A 6340-nucleotide genomic window follows, 5' to 3' on the forward strand; every position below is an offset into this window, starting at 1 on the left:
GGTACATTTCAATACTTTAATAACTGCCATGGCCATCCTAGCTGGGATACCAGCCGCCCAAACGCTTCACTTTCAAACTCTGTTAGGTTACTAAACTCTGCTGCCCCATTCCATAAATTGTATTAATTTTTTAAAATACTTTTCTGCATTCAAAAAATTACATATGCATATGGTGAAAAAAACAACAGTGAAAAAGAAGATAGCAGGGAAGTGAATTTTTCTCTATTTCCCCAGAAAGCCAGTTCCTCAGTCCCCTCCCTAGAGACAATAACAGCTTCTTCTGTATCATTTACAAAACACTCTGTAAAACATATAAATTGTTAAATACAAATGGGAGTCTACTATTCCCGTGGGCCTGCCACTTGCATTTTCTGCTCACTTTGAGGTTTTCTATAGTATAATACATAGATTCCCTCATTCTTTCTCACAGCTATGCAGTGTTATCGCTCAGGGAATGTTTACTTATTTAATAAATATGAATATTTAACAAATATGAAAATATGATGTGACACACATTTATAATATATTTATACAACTTAATATATACTTAAACCGTTCCAGAGTCTCTTTTCATAAACAAATGCACACGTTATCTATTTATCTGTATCCATACACCCATCAATAAATATAGGTAACTTCTTTATAAATGAATCCAGATAACTCATTGATCTATAAATAAATCCACTTAGGGATAGGAAAATTATGGCCCCAGGGGCAAATTCAGTCTCCTACCTGCTATTAAGAATAAAGTTTTATTCAAACACAGACACATCTATTTATGTAATGGCAGAGTTGAGTAGTTGTGACAGAGACTGTTTTGTGTGAAAAGCCTAAAATATTTACTACTTGACCTTTTCCAGCAAAAATTTGACAACCCCTGTGTGGTGTATAGTTTATTGACTTAATTATTTAAACTTTGTCCACATGGATTAAATAAGTAAACCTGATATGGATTGTTTTTGTTTTAACTGTTTTCTTACTGGGGGGCATTTGGATTGTTTACAGTCTTTCAATTAGTGCCGCAATGAACTTCTTTGTACTAAAGTTTTTTTGGCGAAAAGGGAGCTTTGTCCATAGAATAAGTACTGAGCAGAAGGATTGAAGGAACCCTCATTCAGTGCATTTTACATTTGTATAAATCTTGCCAAATGCTCCTCCCCCTCCCCCCAGGGTTTGCATTCATCTTCACTCGCACAATAGGATTTGAAAATACATGTTTATTCACATGCTCCCCAACCACTATGTATTGATCTTTGCTATTATTTTTAAATTACAAGTGTGGGTATCTTTATATATGTTCAAAAGTCATATTGACTTTATAAAACACTGTGTGAAACATATAAATTGTTAAATACAATTTAACAATATATGCCCCTATATAAACAATGCTATAAAGCTTTGTCTCACTTTTATAAATTGGGATGATAATCTTTTAAATTAAATGTTCTTTTGACAGTAGGAGAATTAATATTTTGTCATATGGATTTTAAATACTTTTACTCTGTTGGTTATTTGTTTTTTGATAGTAAAGGCAAAAATTAAATAGCTATGTCTATAACCCACTGAGAGAGTTCCTATTTCAAGACTAGAAAGATCTTGCTTAGAAATTGAGATTAATTTCTTAAATTCCTATGTTTTCTTCTAGCTCTTGTAAGATTTCATTTCTTACTGTTCATATCACTGAGATGACTTTTGATAAAAGAAATGATGTAGAGATTCAGTTTTACTTTATTTTATATTTAGAAAACTTTGCAGGAGTCCAGAATCCACTCATTGAATAATCCATCTTTCCCCAGTGATTTAAAATGCAAACTTTATAATAAATTAAATCTCCATCTGTATTTGTTTCTGTTTTTTTATTCAATTTTGTTCCATTAATCTTTCTCTCCATTCTTGTGTCAGGCATGTGTTAAGCAATTTACATTCATTATCTCATTAAATTACTCTAACTTTATAATGTTTTGTCTTCTGAGCCTATTCCTGCCACCTACTTACTCTGCTTTTCAGGATCTTTCTGGTTATTTTTGTATCATTATTTTTCCCTGAGATCTTGTTTCTTTCCTAAAAAAAACTCAACCAGTCAATGAAATCGACTTCTTGGGATTCTAATAGAGATCACATTAATTACCTTCATACTTTAGGGAGATTTTTTTTTTTAATAAGATTGAGGTATTTTAGAAAAGAGTAGCAAATATTTTTCCTTTTATTAATACCGTCTATATTCTAATAGTTATGTTTTACATGTTTTTAAAGATCCTATGTTTCTTATTACATTTATTTGAATTTAAAACCTTTTTTCTGCTTTTGAAATAAAATCTATTCTTCCTTTATACTTTCCAGATGTCTTTATTATATCTATATTATATATCTCTATTAAAGTATCCACTATTCCTAAAAATAATAAATAAATATGGAACTTAATCAAGTATCTTTTTATAATGTTTAGAATATCATAGGTTTTATGGTCCCTGACCACCTTATGGGGCAAATTATGTCAATAGGTTATGAAACTCATCTGGGCATGGTGAGTCATTCTTTCAATAGCTAATTTTGTTGTTGTTTATATTTTACTTAAAAATATTTGCATTAATACCTATGTGTCAGATCAATTGATTGTTTTCTTGTGCTTTGTCAGAAGCACAAGCACAGAAGTTAGGTATTCGCGTGATGTCAAGGCCTCACAAAATGAATTTGGATGTGTGTTTTTTTTCCTTTCTGTGTGCCCTGGAATAATTTAAATAGGTTTGGAGTTGTCTGCTCATTGAAGGTTTACTGAATACATTTGTGAGAGGCTCAGGCACTATGTGGCCCCTTTTGGTGGGGAGCAATGGGGACATCTTGGGTTGTACTCCTTAGCAGCAGGGCCCGAGACAAGGATTCTTGTGAAAGACTTTTTGAGGTAGTGCTCACAGAAGAAAGGAAACAAGGAAGCAGGATGGGGCAAAGGGGAGGATTTCAGCAAAGATGCAGTCACAGCTGGAGTTTGAGCCTCAGCCTGATCCCAGCTCTTCTTGAGTCTAGGAGGCCGAGCATTCAAACCACCATGTCACTCAGACATTGGCTGCTCACAACTTCTTTCAGCAGCTCCTACTCCTCCAGGGAATGGGACATGGGTAGAAAAATAACCTCTCTGGAAAGGTAGGAGGCTCCCACAGGGCAGAGAACAATTCTCTGGAGAAAGAAGTAACAGTGAGCTATTAGCAGCCAACACTCTCACCCTCTGGAGGATGGATGTCCTGGCCCGGTGCAAGGGCTCTGCTGGAGTGCCAGTGGCACCCACTGCAGGGGTAAGAAACTCTCTAACAGGCCCGCCTCCATGGCCAGGCAGGTGGCAGTGGCAGGGCGGTTGCACGGAGGCCGGATCTTTGTGCCCCGCGACAGCCACTGAAGGAAGAGATCAAGATGAATGCAGAGACGAGAGCTTGGGAACATTGATGAAGTCCAGCAGATTTCTTTGGAAGATGCTCTTTCCAGCCAGGAGGTTGAAGTTGCTTATATCTGCAGTGAAAGTTCCAGCCGTGCGGACAATATCAGGCAGTTCCTTAATGCTGACAAGCATGTCCTTGTGGAATATCTCATGACACTCTCTTGGGCAGAAGCTCAGGACCTGTGGAAGCTGGCTGAGCAGAAAGGGAAGGTCTTGCATGAGGAGCATGTTGAACTCTTGATGGAAGAGTTTGCATTCCTGAAAAAAGTGGTGGGGAAAGATCTGCTGAAAGGGTCTCTTCTCCTCACAGCTGGTCCATTGGAAGAAGAGTGGTTTGGTTTCCCTGCGTTTAGTGGCATTTCTCACCTGACCTGGCTGGTCTCCCTCTTTGGGGAGCTTTCTCTTATATCCGCCACATTGGAAGAAAGAAAGCAAGATCAATATATGAAAATGACTGTGTGCTTGGAGACAGAGAACAAACATCCACTCACATGAATTGAAGAGAAAAGTCCTGGTCTAAAACGAAACCGACATTTAAGCTTCCATTTTAAATCTGTTTCCCTGGAGAACATGCCAAATGTAGGAGTCAATAAGAATATTTTCCTGAAAGATCAAAATATATTTGTTCAGAAACTTTTGGGTCAGTTTTCTGAAAAGGAGCTGGCTGCCGAAAAGAAGTGCATCCTGCACTGCCTATGGCTCGCAGAAGAAATCCAGAAATACTGCTACTCAAAGAAGTAAGAGAAGGACGCATGCAGCACTTCTAAGATGGGACCATAGTTTCCTTTGTATGAAGAGTTGACCTTTATTCTTACAATTAAGCATATCTTGGGTAAACAGACTTTGTTTACTGTCCCGAACTGTGTTGGGAGTGATATTTGAGATTTGGGGGCACATGGCATAGGCACGAAGAAAGAACTGACCTTGGGTGAATTGAGCTAAATGCTTCATATTCCTGATTTCATTTACTCTTCCCAATAGCCCTATCAGATGGGGTTAGTTTACTTTACCAGGTTGGTTTTCATTAATACGTTAGAAAATCTTGTTTGAAGTCACCTAGATATTAAAAAGCGAACCAGCCTTTAAACTCTGCTCATGTACTAACCACTGCAAAATAGTACATAGAAGCCTCCCTATTTTTTTAAAAAAGATTTTATTTATTTATTCATGAGAGAGATAGAGAGGCAGAGACACAGGCAGAGGGAGAAGCAGGCTCCATGCAGGGAGCCCGATGTGGGACTCGATCCCAGGACTCCAGGATCAGGCCCTGAGCTGAAGGCAGACACTTAACCACCAAGCCACCCAGAGGTCCCCCCTCCCCACTTTAAGGAATTTTATTTCCCTCAACAAACTTTCAGTGGGTGACTATGGTAGGTGCCAGGGATTCTAAAAATGAGTAAAACATAGCAACTGCCCTCAATAAATCAGAGTGTTGAAAGGGAACCAGTCACACAAACCAGTCATTGTAATGGAATGATTCCAGTAAAAGAGAGATGCCCCTGGTCATCTGAAGGAAGGTTCAGGGAAAATCCACAAACCAGATCTTGAGAACTAGGGTAGCTGGGTAAAGATCAGAGGAGGACTTTCCCGGCAGAGGACTGACATGAGCAAAGAGAAGGAAGGAAGAAACAGCCTGGAACGGTGTGGCTGGAGCATTGTCTCTGGAGGAGGGAGACCCAGAGAGGTGAATCTGATTGTGGGATCCTGATAAGCTAGATGAAGGAGCTGGGGTCTTATATGTTAGGCAGTACAGAGGCACTGAAGGGTGTTATTTAACAGGGAGTGATGTGGTCAGGTTTCCAATTTAGGTACTCGGAAGGCTGCCAGGAGGAAATGAGACTGGAGACCAAGAAGGAGGCATCCAGTTGAGACCCAACAAATGTGTTCATACTTGCAGCCCTTGGTTTGTCTAGACTCATTGCTCCTGTTGAGAGACTGCTGACCCTGAGGCAGATTCCCAGGAATTTGCTCTTTCATTCCATTGGTGGTCCTGTGGCCTTTTCTTCAAAGCTTGTGTTTGTTTTCTTGCCTTTGTGTCTCCCTCTTCCTTTTTGCCAACCACCACCCCATTGTTTAGTTTAACCAGTTCAGGAGCTAAGAAGTCATTGATGTCTACCTCGGTTTCCATTGTTCTGTCACCGTATACCTCAAGGTAAAACAGGCAGATAGATATATTCATTTAAATCTAAATACCAAAAATCCTTAAGGTTCCTTTATTTGCCATGTAAAACATATTAATAAATCTCAGTCAATTGGCAAAAAAAAAAAAAAAAGAAGACAGAAAGAAAGAAAGAAAAAGAAACTCTCTAACAACTGAACTACTTAGATTTACCATCCTCCTGAAGACAGTTTCCCCTGTAACAAAATTTGGAGCATATTCAATCAAATCCCTCCCAAGAGATTGTTATTCTCTATACAACTGATTATCACTAATTATTCGACTATATTAAAAATGACTTTAAAACATAGGGATTGTTTTTATTAAAAAGAAGGGTCAAAAAAAGTGTTCAGAGTAAAATGTCAACATTTCTCTTTACCTCCCTGCTCTTCACCATCCTGTGCCCCTTTTTTTCCCCAAATTGCACTGTTTTAGAAAGAAGCACTGTGGCCAAATATATACAGATATGTATTTTCCAAATATATACGCATATATATATATTTCCAAATATATACATGTACATTTTTCCAAATATATACATATGTATTTCTTATATAAATGTATATATACATATATATATGTGTGTGTGTGTGTATATATATATTTCCTAAGCATTTGCACAACTACTTATTTTTAGGAGAGCTAGGAAGTACATTGAAAGAGATAACAGAACTGGCACAATCATTGTCACATTCCTTGATGTGGACTTTGAGGATCCCCTCCAGGGAGGAATAACCTTTTTGGCTGAAGTTCAC

General features: G+C 38.0%; 1 pseudogene; it reads left to right on the forward strand.

The window, feature by feature from the left end:
- The first annotated feature begins 3377 nt into the window (after positions 1–3377).
- LOC129521637 (biliverdin reductase A-like) lies at positions 3378–4168 on the forward strand (annotated as a pseudogene).
- Positions 4169–6340: the final 2172 nt, after the last annotated feature.

This window comes from Nyctereutes procyonoides, unplaced genomic scaffold, assembly GCF_905146905.1.
Source record: "Nyctereutes procyonoides isolate TBG_1078 unplaced genomic scaffold, NYPRO_anot_genome, whole genome shotgun sequence".
Lineage (NCBI taxonomy): Eukaryota > Metazoa > Chordata > Mammalia > Carnivora > Canidae > Nyctereutes > Nyctereutes procyonoides.